The sequence below is a fragment of the Capsicum annuum genome, chromosome 12, assembly GCF_002878395.1.
Source record: "Capsicum annuum cultivar UCD-10X-F1 chromosome 12, UCD10Xv1.1, whole genome shotgun sequence".
NCBI classification, from domain to species: domain Eukaryota; kingdom Viridiplantae; phylum Streptophyta; class Magnoliopsida; order Solanales; family Solanaceae; genus Capsicum; species Capsicum annuum.
The window spans coordinates 169,024,164-169,036,618 of record NC_061122.1 but is presented as its reverse complement, the minus strand read 5'-3'; the positions used below and the strand labels follow the sequence as shown (position 1 = coordinate 169,036,618).

At 35.0% G+C, this 12,455-nt stretch overlaps 1 long non-coding RNA gene across 4 annotated transcripts in view; it reads left to right on the top strand.

Annotated features, from left to right (window-relative positions):
- The window catches only part of LOC107850473, a 30,909-nt gene extending 18,688 nt beyond the window's left edge, over positions 1-12,221 (top strand). Inside the window, exons 6-7 of one of the 4 annotated variants that reach the window (XR_007047995.1) lie at positions 9,861-9,963; positions 11,290-12,221. This is a non-coding gene — a long non-coding RNA (uncharacterized LOC107850473). Of the gene's footprint in view, positions 1-9,860 lie in introns of all 4 variants that reach the window. The other 3 variants (XR_007047993.1, XR_007047996.1, XR_007047992.1) reach the window with 3 other exon arrangements.
- The last annotated feature ends 234 nt before the right edge of the window (positions 12,222-12,455 follow it).

Here is a 12,455-nt window from a genome sequence, read left to right as displayed (position 1 = left end):
CTATTTGAGGTGCTTGAGAAGTCGCAACATTTAACTGAACTTGTGCCTGTGTTTGGGAAGTAGCCCGAGGAGCTGGAGCTCGACCTTGATTAGGCACCAATGCCTCAAGTACATTCAACATTCTTACCACTATGTCTGCAGGCAATGCAATAGTTTATATAGCAACTGGCACTGCAGCTTGAGTATCTCGATCAACCCGATCCTGCACTTGCTCAGAAGCCACAACTTGGGGTTGTCCCCCATTCCCAACTCCAGGCTGAGCACCGGTCTGCATCCTAGTTCGAGGCCTAGTTAGATGAGACCCAACTCTACCACCACCACGAGTAGAATCTTGCCCAGCACCACACCTAACAGGTGTATTAGATCGACTAGCGAAAGAAGAACCACGTCTCTTAACCATCTGCGAAACAATATTTAATGGTTAGACTTAATTCAACTCAACCCAAGAATAATGAATAAAAAGGGGAAAACTTCCTAGATGTTTTATAGCCTCAAGTTTATAGTATGGGCGCCTATATACTCCTGAACAAGATTCTACTAAACACTACTCCATTACCCGGGACCTAAATCCTAGGCTCTGATACCAACTTTGTCACATCTCAAAATAAACCCTAGGCGTGACTGGCTCCCAGTAACACCACTTGCTGGGAGAACCAATTTTCTTTACATTCACAATGCTTACAAACACTGAGATAAAGACATATACAACTCCACATGCACAAAATAATAATTAATGCAGTAATTATCCAACAAGATACCACATAGCGATTTATAAAAGCGATAATAGTTTAGATAACAAATCTCTAACCCAAGTTGCACACTAAGTTCACGGAGCATCTAAACAGAGTTAAATAAGTTCAGCTTTTGGGCATGTAAACCCAAGAAAGAGAAATATAAGCTAAAAATAATTAAAGATAAATGACATCCTTCACAAACAATGCGGAGGCTCACCTCAGCGGCAGAATCCATATGTAAAGACAGTCAACCACGAGTCTCTCCCTCCACAACCAGTATCTACAGATATGCAAGTAAGGAGTGAGCTATATATAAATATAATCCAGTAAGATCCTCGACCCGCTACTTTAATACCCCTGGAACAAGTGTTAGAAAATACAAGGTACAACAAAATACACAAATAATATGTATATAATATCTCTCATAAGGTAATATTAATAAGGTCTAAATGGAAGTTCAAAAATGCCACTTTATATCTCAACTCAATCCACTCTCATGACTTGTAATACACGGTAGTGAAGGTGATCGTCCTAGCACCCTGATAAGTGCACGACAACATATATAATGCCCTAAAAGTCTACTACGGCAACATGTACAAACCCCTAACATATTACGGCAACATAAGTAATGCTCGTAACGCATTACGACAGCTATGTATGACCCTAGAGACTATAACAGTAGTGGAAAAAATATATTCAACGCCCCAACCTCACCTCACATTTCACCTCTAAATAATTCTTAATAAACTTCACAAAATACATATCCACAACTAGTCAAAGTCCATAAATTCTACCAAGTTCACTCTTGTCCCAACGCATGGACTAGGCAGAAAAATATAATTTTTAATAAAGCAGATTTGAAAAGAAAGAATCAAAGCTTAAAGTTTCATTTACCTTGCTAACGACAATTTCCCCAACTTTGCAATGTGTAGGACATCAACCAAACAATGATCAATCGGACCAATCTAAACAAAATATTAAATAACAATATTAATTATGCTATTTTGGGATTAAGTCTCAATATCCCTAACCTTTAAACTTAGAGTTATACCTTAAAATCTCACATCGTATACATTGAATTAACGATGATAATATTTCAATACAACTATCCGAACATGATACCAATGGTAAGGAAAAGAAAATTTCCAAACAAACTTTAGCTTTGCTTACTGCTAGTTACTCCCAACATTGAAAATCATTGTTTTCTCATGCTAATGAACCCAAAGTTAATTGCTAATTCAATTCCTCTTTGGGTGATCACGACTGAAGTAATACAACCTTCATTATAGACCAATCACAAACCTTAACTATTTATATTCTATCGCTAACATCATGAGCAAACATCTGCACTATTGTACGCATATTCGATTCCCATGACAAAGAACAATGAAAAAAAAAAAGATAGTCCATGTCTTACAGAGAAGTTTCAACCACTTCTATTTCTCCAATTTATATTTTTTTCCTATGCTGCTTACTGTTCTCTTCCCAGAATAATGGGATTAAAAACTGGCCCTAATGTTCTATTTATGCTGATCTTAACGTGAAACTGAAAAAGGCTTTTGGCTTGTCCCCTTTTAATTCCTTAATTACTATTACTAATTGGTTATAATTACCAATTAACCCTTAATTAAAAGGAAATAATAAGTTGGGGTATTACAATCTCCCCCACTTAAATAACGTTCGTCCTAGTGTTTTAGATGGAGAAAGGCAACGAAGCCCCGCCTCGCCACGCGGTAAGGCGAGCGGCGAGGCGATCGCCTTTTAAATGTGCAGCGATAATTAATACAAAAAATTAAAATAATATATAAATGATCAAAATTTTAATAGCACTAATACATTAGGAAATATTTCAAGTCAATAAATATTTCAGTGCTTACTGCTTATAGCTTACTGTTAGTCTGTTATAGTGAATCAGTGACAGTGTGTTATAACACTGTATTACTATTATAGAATAGAAAAACAGAAAAAGTGAGGGAAAAAAACAGCATGCCAATGTTCAGCCACCGGATTAAGAAAGAGAAGAAAAAAGAAGAAAAAAAATGGAAATCAAGACTTACCGGAGTAGGAGGAGTCACTGGAGTAGCGTCGTCGGTCGCCGGAGTTGAAGTCAAACTTGTGAGTTGTGAGTAGGTAGCAGCCGCAGTTGCCAATGAGTAAGTTGGTATAGCCAAAATATGAAAATAAGCCCTAAATTAACTTTTAACCCTAAAACCCTAAACTTTTTTACAAAAATTAAAAGGCGACGCTATTGTCACCTCGCCTTGTTGCCTTTCTCAAAAAAGTGTCGCCTTTCTCGAAAAAGCATCGCCTTTCTCAAAAAAGCATCGCCTTTTGGATTTTTCCTCACCACAATGACAAGAGGCGACTATGACTCGCCTTGTCTCGCCATTCGACATTGGCGACGTGGCGAGCGCCTTCACAACATTGGTTCATCCTCGAACGGGTCGAGAATCATACCGGAAATGTCAAATAAGTAAGTATATCTAACTCGCATCTCCTCTTCGAACTCTAAGTAGCTTCCTCGATTGGATGATTACGTCATAATACCTTGACTGAAGCTATCTTTTTTCACCTTAACCATTGCACTTGCCTATCAAGAATAACTATCGGGTTTTCCTCATAAGTCAGATTCTCATCATGCTCTACATCCTCTGGCTGGATCTTATGGCTATCATCACAAACATACCATCTAAGCATAGACACGTGAAACAAAGGATAAACTGCAGACAATCTCGGAGGTAAAGTAAGCCTATATGCCACCAATCCAATTCGGTCCAAAATCTCATAAGGACCAATGTATCTAGGACTTAGCTTACCTTTCTGACCAAATCTCATAACTCCTTTCATGGGAGAAACTTTCAAAAAAACTTTTTCCCCTTTTTTAAACTCCAAATCACAAACCTTTTTATTTGCATAGGACTTCTACCTGCTTTGTGATGTCTTAAGTCGGTCCCGTATCACTGCAACCTTCTCCAATACTTGCTAAACTAAATCTGAACCTAATAAATGTACTTCGCCTGGCTCAAAACACTTGCGACCATATAAAGCCTCAGATGGTGCCATTTGAATGTTTAATTGATAGCTATTATTATAAGCAAACTCTGCCAAAGGCAGATGATCATCCCAATGGCCACCAAAATCAATTGTGCAAGCTCTAAGTATGTCCTCCAAGATCTGAATAACTCGCTCAGACTGCCAGTCTGCGGATGAAAAGCTATACTGAACTCAACTTGCAAACCCAATGATTTCTGAAAAGATCTCCAGAACTCAGCAGTAAGCTATGCACCTCGATCAGATATGATTGAGATTGGCACACCATGAAGCCGAACTATCTCCTGAAGGTAAATTTTTGCTAACTGCTTTAGGCTATAAGTAACTCGAACTGGTATGAAATGGGCAAATTTTGTAAGTCTATCCACTATCACCAAAATCAAGTCGTTTTTCCTGAAAGTATTTGGTAACCCAACAATGAAATCCATAGTAATCCTTTCCCACTTCCACTCTAGAATAATCAATTTTTGCATTGTTCCACCTGATTTGCTCCTGTGTCAGCCTTGTTGATGTGGGCTAGAGTTTAAACTGAGTGTAGGAGATTCCCAGTTAGGCTGGAGAAACCTCAGTCCTGAGTCTAGGAAAATCTCATCCGGTGGGGTAAACCTCAGCGAGGATACTGAGTCCATAAGTGGGTGTATGTAAGACCCCAACTTGAGATAAGGAGTCCTACATCAGTAAAACATAAGAGGGATGCTGGGTATATAAGTAAGCAAGCCTTACTCCTTAGTGATGCGTTTTAAAGCTGTGTGGGCTTGGGCCCAGAGCAGACAATATCACTAGTGGGTTAGGGAGTTATAGGGGTCTCTCGGGCCTTAATGGTTTGGGATGCCCTTCACGGCCAGGGCCCCAGCTTGGGTCGTTACAAGGTGAAAATCAGCCCGACCTAGTAGAAGTCTCATGTATGCTTAACCATCAAGGCACCATGTAAAAAGTATAGTTGTATCAAGTTGAAAACCATGGCAAATATATTCTTTCTATAACTTCATGTATTATCAAAAACTCATTTAAGGTGCACTGAAAAACTCACACTTTATGGAACTATACTGGGTGACTTTGATGAATTTAGTATTACTGCTCTTGAGAATCAGCTTGCTACTTGTGTTGTTAATATTTGTGATGCTGATGAAAGACTCCAATCCAAATGGATTGTTGTGATCTTTCAAAGAAAATTAGTTTAAACAAACAAGAATTTAAAGTTTTTTTGATTAGTGAAACGAGATTCAATTCTTCCTGTTGCCGATGGAAGAACTTTCAACAATGACATTTACCAAGAATGACATGTGGAATAGAAGAAATGATGGTCTTCTAGCAATTCTTGGTGCCTTATCTATAATCTATAATATATTAAAAGTGTGAAGGGCCTTAAAAATATTGTTTGAACTTTTTGTCCTTCATTAAAAGTCTTTATTTTAGACAAAATCATCTTTTTACTATTTTTTCCTAATATTTAAGAGTTGAAAATTAACTAAATATATTTATGGTAAAACCTTTCCTTATTAAAAGTCATTAGAATTAATGGCAACTAATACTTTTCAATTAGTTTAAGAATTCTAAATTAATTAAATTTGATTTTAAAAATATTTTAATAATCTAAAAATAAATAAAAAAATGTTAGAATAAGAAAATTTAAGAATGTAATCGAAAGAAGAAAAAAATTTAAATATAGAAAAGAAAAGAAATAATCGTACTACAAATATGGTTTAAATTGATGCATCTCTCTTAGCCTCTAGCAGCAAGGGAAAGAGATACTGCATGACAAACGTAAAAGTGATGATCCATCAACCACTTGAAACTTCTGGTGGTAAAATATATATGTGCCTTACACTAAAATATATGTTTATGTTTACATATTTTTTTTATATAGAAAGGTGAGTTGAATTACGACCAAGGGTATTATTGTAATTTCACAACTAATATAATGGCATTTTAGACATTTTGTGCATCTATAATTATATATAAACATCTAGACAACTATGATCTATGGCCAGAGATGCATCTAGGATTTCAAACTTGTGGGTTTCCAGTAAAATAAATTAATATGTAATAATATAATAAAAAAGACAACACTCTAGTGGGGATCGATCCCATGGTCATGGAAATAAGCAATTCAAGGGTCCATTCCATGCCATTAAGCCAACATTCTTTTTGTTTATGGGTTCCCATCTATAACATTTTATTTACTTATTCTATTTTTTATTATATTTACCAAATCTACGGTAGCGAGTAGGGGTTCTTGAGAACCCCTACACAACACTGTAGATCCGCCCGTCTATGGCTGTTCTTTTTCTTCTGCATCTCTTTTGTTCGATCAGCTCCTCCATGGCTGCACTTCAAATTTAACTTAGTTACTCAAGTATTATTTATGTTTAACCTGCGACATCAGCGTTCTTCTGCTAATTTTTTATTTTCCCTTCCTTCCTATTTTTGGTGATGTTGGCAATTCTTTTGAGGTCCATTTTTAGTTTACTACTCTAACAATGCCCTAAATTCAATCTGCAAAACCCAATGAACTATAGTTTTCTTCCAACTTTTTTAACTATAGTTTTCTTCTAGTTTTTCTAGAGGGTTAACAGATAACCTGATAAGCTTTATTAGAATAAATTTTTCCATGTAATCATTAGTGAATATTTTCAAATAATCTAATCAGACATAGCTTTTTATTTATGTAATCTACCATAAAGAGCCTCTTTTAATGATTAGTTAGTACATCTAACATCTAGAAACCAATAAACTTTGATATTTTGTAACCACTATCTATAATTGATATGTAAGTTTCACAATGTGATCTACGATTAACTTAATGTCAGTTTATCACACAAACTAGATATATTGTACAACAGGCTTGGACTTCTCTTTTGCAATAACCTATTAATTCATACAAACACTAGAGGTAGATTATAGATAATTATATAAAGAAAGGTTTGGGTATAATAAATTCATTTTACTTAATGCTTGACATGAGGAAAAGTGAGGCTAGAGGCAATACTAATTTATAAGCTGCAAACTTTGAACATTTACTTAGAATATAATGCTTGGTTTCTTTTTTCCTTTTTAGTTATCTTCTATTCAAGTACTTCACTTAGTTAATCTATGAACACAAATTTGGTGATCTTTTTGATAAGAAGTGAGAAGACTAAAAGCCTATTTGATTTAGATTGTGATCAAACTTATTTAGTAGCTTTCGTGTCAAATGCCTTGTAAGGGGAAACTATGCAATCAACTTGGACCATTAATTCAAACAAGTTAGTGTAGTTTATTAAAGGCAGAATTGTAATTTCTAGATACTTACTTCAAGGAGGCTAAGATAGCAGTCACTACTGCTAAGTCAGCAGCGTTTAAGAGTTTGTATAAGGGGTTAGACGAGAAAGGTGGGGAGAAAAGGTTGTTTAGGCTTGACAAGGTTTGGGAGCAGAAGGGTCGTGATCTGGACCAGGTAAAGTGCATTAAGGGGGAGGATGACAGAGTTTTGGTGAAAGACACCCTCATTAAGAAAAGATGGCAGTCATATTTTCATAAGCTCTTGAATGATAGGGGGACAGAGGTATTGTGTTACGGGAGTTGGAGCATTTTAGAGAGTGTCACGACTTTGTCTTTAGTCGACATTTTAAGGTAGAAGAGGTCAGTGAGTCTATTTGCAAGATGCGAAGGGGCAGGTGATGGGTCCCGATGAGATTTTGGTAGATTTTTTGAAATTCTCTAGCAAGTCCGGGTTGAGGTGGCTGACCAACTTGTTTAACAAAATTTTCAAGTTAGCAAAGATGCTTGAGGCTTGCAGATAGAGCACGATGATTCCTTTATATAAGAACAAAGGTAATATTCAGAGTTGCAACAACTACCAGAGTATTAAGTTGTTGAGTCACACGATTAAGATTTGGGAGAGGGTGGTGGAGCAGAGGTTGAGGAAAAATATGTTTATTTCAGAGAATCAACTTGGTTTTATGCCTGGTCGCTCCACGAATGAGGTAATTCACCTTGTACGAAGACTGGTAAAGTAGTATAGAGAGAGGAAGAGGGACCTTTACATGGTATTTATTGACATAAAAAAGGCCTATGACAACAGGAAGGTTCTTTAGAGATGTTTAGAGGTGAGGGAGGTCTCGGTAGCGTACACCAGAGAGATTAAAGACATATATGAGGGAGCGAAGAGTCAGGTAAGGACAGTGGAAAGAGATTCAGAGCATTTTTCAATATTGATAGGGTTACATCAGTGATCAAATCTTAGTCCATTTTATTCACTTTGGTGATGGATGTTCTGACATGGAATATACAAGGCAAGGTGCCTTGGTGTATACTTTTCGCGGATGATATAGTTTTTCTTGATGAGTCACAACAAGGAGTTAATGATAAGTTGGAGGTTTGGAGACAAACCCTGGAGGATAAAGGTTTCAGATTGAGTAGGACCAAGACAGAGTACTTGGAGTGCAATTTTAATGACTCGAGGCAAGAGGAGGAGGTGGTAGTGAAGTTAGATTCTCAGGTGGTTTATAAGAGGAAGAGTTTTAAGTATCTCGGGTCTACAATTTAGGGAAATAGGGAGATAGATGAGGATGTATCTCACCGTATTGGGGCAGGTTGGATGAAATGGAGGCTCACTTTAGGAATTTTATGAGATAAGAAGATGCCCCCAAGGTAAAAGGAAAATTCTATAGAGTTGCAGTCCGGCCTACTATATTGTATGGAGCGGAGTGTTGGCCAGTTAAGAATTCTCATATCCAAAAATTGAAGGTGGCGGAAATGAAGATTGGATGTGTGGATTTACAAGGGCTGAGAGAGTTAGGAATGAAATTATTTGAGAGAAGGTGGAAGTGGTGTTATTGGAGGATAAAATGCAGGAAGTGAGGTTGAGATGGTTTGGTCATGTGATGAGGAGGGGCACGAATGCTCCAGTTCGTAGGTGTGAGAGGTTGGCCTTGGATGGTTTCAAGCGGGGTAGGGGTAAACTGAAGAAATACTGGAGAAAAGTGATTAAACATGACATGAAGCAGTTACAGCTGACTGAGGATATGACCCTGGATAGGAAGATATGGAGAATAAGCATTAGGACAGAGGGCTAAGGGTGTGGATGAGTAGTAGTCAGTAATTAAGTGGATTTCGGTGTCCTTTGTTTGGCAATGTAAATTTTTTTTATGGATGTCATACCTATGTTATTTTATCATGTTCTATGCTTTGGATGCTTCTGTATGCTACCTTTCATCTTGAGCCGGGGATCTATCAGAAACAGCCTCTCTACCTCTTTTGAGGTAGTGGTATGGACTACGTACACTATACCCTTCTCAGACCCCACTGTGTGGGAATATACTGGGTTTGTTGTTGTTGTTGTTATTATTGTCAATTATATGAAAAAAATTACAACTTATATCAGTTGAACCTATACGAGCTGCCGTTCATGAACGATACTCAAGAAATAGTTAACTGATGATCAATATCTTATTTGTTCATTTTTCGACTTGAACTGATAACATTCAAAATCAATATGCTGGACCAATAACATTTACGACCGATAACAAATCCACTTTGTTTATACCTCTAGAACCATCCATCTTCAGTCGGTCATACTCCAAGAAAATACCTCTTTGCTCTCGATAGTAAAATATATAAATTCTTCATAGTCTTCAAAATATCAGGTATATTTTTCTTCTTCCAAATTTATTTCATCTTTCTTCAAATACTTGAGTTTTACGACTGAAATCTAGGGTTGATGTCGTTATTGTTCTTCATAATTCTCCCTTCTATTTTTATGGCCGATATGATGATCTAGGTTGTCCTCGAATACATGTAACCTTTTTTACACAGTTGCAGATTCATCCATAAAGAAAATAGATTATTGGGTTGTGCCATAAAGAGTTCACATAGAAATTCAATTGTTTTTTTATAATTAGGTATGTCCATACCGATTGCTAAAGGTTGTCGATGAGTTAATAAATATTACAGTTTGAATTCAGTTATTTTATACTCTAGCTCTATATTTTTTTTTATCTCACTCTTTTTCTGTATTACTGTCTATGATATCGATATTTCTTATAGATGACATAGGATGTTGTTAGGTTTAAAGTAATTATGTCCTTCCGACAGAGATAGAAATTGAATTATTGGGATCGATGACTACTGCGCTGAGAGCTTCTCTTCTTCTACTCGCTATGCGGAATCTCACACACATACATAACTTATAAAAATTGTGAGCTTATTTATTTGTTTTATGATATTTACTTTTACATTAAGAAAATTATTATGATTCCACTACTTTTTGCTATTACTTGTGCAAAAAAAGAATGTAAAGATGAAATTTGATTATATCCTAATCAGTTGTGAAATTTTTTATTTCTTTTTTGTGGTCATACACCATTTTAGACATAATAACTTAGATAACTACTTTATTACCTTAGCTTCTGCGGTATAAAAATAATTTTGAAAAACAATCAACTTACTCATCCATTTGAAAGTATTTGGAACTGTGTCTTCAATATGTAATTGATTTGATAGACAAATAATTCATTAAGAGTTTGACGCACGTAGCGAATACCTAGAGGATCCACTGTTATCCTACTTAGAACTTAAATAAGCCCCCAACAAATTTCACTAATTCCGACAACTTCGTGATGGAGGTAAGAGGTTATAAAACTGTATATCATTATAAGAACCTTTTTGGTATAACTTCATTATCGTGGCTAATTTTACAAGTAATGAATTTAGTCGTAGATCGGCCCTCTGTTAGTTGAAGAAGCACCTTCTTAAGATTTCTTATAACTTTTAAAGTTGTGATTTGTGAATTTGATATATAGTCATTGGATGCTTAAAAGGAAAAAACTTCATAATATTCCATTTGTCTTATATTTGTTAAGGTTGTTGCTCTATGCTTATATATTGTTTTGATTTAAAAGGATGACTTTCACTTTACTTTTGAAGAAACTTTAACTGAGCTACCAGAAAAATGATAAACACTACCTTGAAATCTACTGTTATAGTCATTTTTATTTGGTTGATCATTTTCGAATCTTCGATGAATTTTTTGTTAAAAAAAATAGTTAATAGGACAAAATGGTTGATTGTATCGCAGATATTGACCTAGTCTCTTCACATATTGAAAAGAAATCTCCTGAGAAGCTTGAAGTTTCATTACTTGAAAAACACTTACACTTTTTATACCTACTTTTCCTTGTAATATCTCCTGACTATTCAATAAAAATGACATCACTCCATTTTGAGATTAGTCAACCTGCTAATCGACTTTTCCAATATCTTTCTAAAATGACTTTTCTTATGCATCTTATTTTCTCAACTAATATACTTTAAGATAAAAAGTTAATAGAAAATGAAGAGCACAGTAGATTTCGCGCGACTCATGCAAATAATTGATTGTTTATTACTAGAATTGTGAAAGAACATACAATAATGTTTCAGTTTCAAACAGAATAATGTGCCTAACTTCACCATTAAGATCCTAAAACTTGTTTTTGTGAAATGAAGCCTTCCCTCTTTGATGTTTTCTTATTTTGTTTCTTAGATTTATGAAATGCCTATTGAATAAGGATGGTCTCCGAGCCTATAAATGCGACCAGATTTTTAGTATTATCATGAGATACACACGTAATAATATATGCAAGAAAAATATTCATTACAACAGTAAATGTCAATAGGACCATGGCCGTTATGCTCTCCAGTAAGATATAAGTTAGCTTGTTGTTCTCTTGAACTGGTGTTGTAGATACCCTGTAGTTATTGTTGAGCACTGTTGAACACATTGTTGCTATTGTATCTTAAATGTTATTGGACACATTTTTTTGTTGCTATTTTGAAATGCAGTTGAAGAACTTTTTTTTGTTATTTTTGTGTGATGAGTCGTTGTTGTTGCTGAAATTTGATGCAATTAAAATAATTTTTTCTTCTCTTTTTTGGATATTGATGAGATCATTTTGGATACTTTAGGTTGATTCACATGTTTACTATATTTCTATGGCACTACCAGTTATCAAGTTACCACATTACTAATAACACATCCTTTTTTTAGTTTATTAACACAACAATGTCCATTACAACCCGAATGTTGTGATGTAAGAAAATACATGGCTTGAATAGGAGAGAAGCTAGTTGCAATTTAAAACTTAGAATTTTTACACTTTATTTATTTTGAGATATGGGATGCTATTATTTGATCACATTATTATAATACTGACATTTGATCACCAATTCATAATTTTACAGGCATTTATCAGTCAAAAAAAAGATTTATCACAACACAAAAATTATGTTAACTTTGGACAATGTAGAAATAGAATATAAATGTATTACTCTCTTTATGTAAATGGCTACTTTATTATTCAGTAGTATGATTCTCATGGATGTATAAAGAACACATCTGACAACCCTACTATATTTAGGTGCGTCATATTGTGTACTAAAATTCCGCATATATAATAATATTCAACAGTTAGTATATGATGACGTTTCTATATGACTTGACAATCACTTATATACATCGGTCTCTTTTTAGGCAATTTCTTGTCAAAATAAAGTTAGTTGAATACCATAGATTCATGAAATCAGTAAGATAAATATGAAGTTTATAATAACTTAGTCACACAACTAAAATAACAACTTACCAACAGAAGATATCGACACTAATAAGTCATGAACAAGTATTGCTTTTGAATTATCATATTATTATTATCT